A 3494-nucleotide genomic window follows, 5' to 3' on the forward strand; every position below is an offset into this window, starting at 1 on the left:
GGTTAACTACTTTTTAGACTGATATTTTGTTGCTGTTTTCACTAATATAAGGTGAACTATTCGCACGAAAGTTTCTTATCTGTAATACAAAATATTTCAATAATTTGCTAATTATTTATTACGCATTTCTTCATGTATATTTTGTAGTAAGACCCATTTTATAAGTAATTAGTGTCCTACCTTTAGTTAGGTACGGTTAGGGCCGGATCCAGGAATGTCTACGGGGGGTGCACCGATAATTACCAAAATAACCAATCATACTGAAACTTTTCAAAGTGACATGTCAAAATATTCTTTATCCCTGACAACACTGTTGCATAGAACGGAGGAAAGTATTTTAAAGAGGGTCGCAAGTGGAATGCAGGACAAAAATATCCTTCTCTCTTTCTGCCTTCTGTTTTCTTCCTTACTTCAAAAATTTCTATTGTTTTACTTGGTGAATCCCTTTCCTTCAATCTTCAGAAAATTAACTTTAACTATTGCTTTTGCAATGCTCTGCTTTCTTTTAAGCCCCAAACGGAAACATGGTGGCAGAAAAGTTTCGGAATGTGTTGCTATTTTCACTGTGCTAGCTTCTCATTTTAGAAAGTGTATATTTACAACGAAGGGGCAACGTGGGCCTTTGCACCCCCCTAAATCCGGCCCTCGATATGGTATCTAACTAAACTGGGAATGAAATAAATGAATGATTGCCGGCGGGAGTGTAGTTGAACAACTAATGTGGTTCGAATTCCACTATAATCAGTAGGTCCATGTCTCCTATAGCCTAGCAAGCATAAACGTGGCACGTTAAACTAAATCAAACCGAAAAACGAAATAAATGAAAAAATCAAAAACTTAGGAGAAAAATGACTAAATTGAAAGATTCACTAAAATGCAAAAAATAAAAAAAAAGGTGTTTTTCAAAAATATGAACCGACTTCGAAAAACGACAGAAAATAAAAACTCTAAAAACAGACAATAATAATAATAATAAGTAATGAACAGCTTAAAAGTAGAAAATAATTTATTGCTATTATCTACATAAAAAAGCTCTGTAGTCGTTCTAATACAAATATATTATTGTTTTATAAAATGACAATCAAAATCATTTTATATTGGCACTAATTTATTTGTCTCAGCAAGACATTTTTTTAAAAGATAATAGTAATAAATTCTTATCTGCTTTCAAGAGCTCTATTACTATTATTATTATTGTCTGCTTTTCAGGTCTTATTATTTTCAGCCCTTTAATGCCTTTTCTTGTCTCTTAAGTTAAAAAAAGTTTTTATTGTATTATAGACTGTAAAAAATTTCATAGGTAAATTTACAAAAGACAGTGGCAATCTGTTTGCCACTCCTCTATGTAAATCATTTTACACCTATATAGTAAAACTACTAATATGAAATGGTGTAAAATTACATTTTTATCAATATCATATTTTCTTATAAATTTACTGTAAATCTGTAAAAACCACAGAAAATTTGGAATTTAATCTAAGGAAATGTATTTCAACTTACAAAATGAATGGTAAATGATTTTTCATTGATATTTGGCAATTTAATTACAATTTTTTTTTCAGTGTACAGTTGCGTAGTAATGAATTCACACCATTTAGGCTGCTTCCAGATTCGCAAATGACTCACATATTCTCCACTCTAATAATTTTCTTAAACATTGGTCTTTCTTTCTGAATTAACGTTATTTTTCCTCTAAGTGTTAATAAAAATGTCCCATAACCTGCAACCAAAAATTTTAATATTATATCATGGGTTAACACGAATGATGGAACTTAATTGTTTATGCTTGAAAACAGAATGGTATATGCAGGACACACTATGTATGGCTATTCAAAGTGTAACTCGTTTATCATTCAGAATTCCAAAAAAAAGTATTAACGTTTTCATGTAATATCGCTACAAAAATATAATTACATCACTCTTTTCTTACTGTGCGTTATAATTGTACTGTTCGTTAATATACTCTTCTAACCTGCAGTTTCATAAAGATAAAAGTATTTATTTTGGTACTTTCTTTTTAATAATTTTATTTCATCTACATGTGATTATGGTGCATATGATAGTAGAAGTTTAGGGAAAGAACAACAACCAATCAAAGAACAATAAGCAGAAACTACAGCAGACTAAAATTTTGCTCCCGTAACACTTCCTGTGATGATTCTTTTTTTAAATAGTAACTGATATATATAAACAGAAGGTAAGTCGGGTGAAAATTTGGCATTTTGAAGTCCAGATATTTCACGTATGAAGAGAAACTCTGCTACTAGAAGGGATCGTGGGTGGAAAAGGTTAAATTTAAGACTTCGCCACATCTCAGCTCACGTATACTCGAGGGGCTCCCACGTATGACATACCATGTGCGCATACATGTCTCTTACTACTTTACTCTGAGAAATCAGTTTCGAAGGGGTAACTTCTTGAGAATCAGTTAAAATCTCGTTTGCTCCATTTTTCATTGATCTCGAGGTTGATGATGATATTTGTATCGAAGATGTACACTTAGATTGAATTTGAAACAAATTGTCTGGTTGTGATTTTTTTCCTAGAAAACACGAACCACTTTCGCATTTTGCGTTTAACTATCACACATTCTTGCCTGCTCTTCCTTCTGTTCATAGGTTAAACTACGAAGAAGAAGTATATATATATACAAGTTACTCTCAGTCAATATGCGCTGGCAAGTGGCTACTAACTGACTACTATTAACAATGTTCTCGATTGTCAACACACAGCTCCACAGAATTATGTTTCTCTCCACCCTGCTAGTCAGAAGTCGATTAAAGTGCTTATTATGACGATACAATGGCGTCTTTCTTGAGATTCGAACATGTTTTCTACCTATACAACCCATAGTTTCTGGAAACAGTCCCAACATCTTCCCCTATCTAATCCGCTGGGCATCAAAGTCCACCCTTATCTGTGACTTTAAAGAACATGCTACGTTCCTCTGCTTATGGGAGTTGAATAACAAGCAGCGGAATAAAGGAAAACCTCTGAAGGGACTGAGATACTTTTTCTGTAAAAAGCCGTGTTTTTCTTGGGAAAAGTCCATATATTTTGTATCAATTTAAACAAATATATTTCCCTATAATTGATTCTACAATTAAGAAAGTGTGTTTTCAAATGGACTACTTGCGAGTCCTATGTTCAATTCATAGATGTCCGTTTTGATTGTTTGCAAACTGGCATTGCATTTTTCCAATAAGTGTGCGTTATGCAACCACCATATCCCTAATGTCGCTTTGGTTGCCTAACCACCTTGCCAAATTCCTGGAAGGTACACATCTTGATATACGAGTATGTTTTACTGGTTACCTATGTGCAGTGTTTCTTTCAGAAACTATGTTCCGGAGGGGGACACACTTCGTATTCCGAGGGGCACTGCTAGTACTATTCTATTTATTATTATATTATTGACGTGTTTTTGTTCTCCTCCGGGGAGCACTCTCAGAGCTCCGGGGAGGCAATGCCTCCTAAAAACATGTCTGGAAGAA

Source organism: Thermobia domestica, chromosome 2 (assembly GCF_964235325.1).
Source record: "Thermobia domestica chromosome 2, izTheDome1.hap1.1, whole genome shotgun sequence".
NCBI classification, from domain to species: Eukaryota; Metazoa; Arthropoda; class Insecta; order Zygentoma; family Lepismatidae; genus Thermobia; species Thermobia domestica.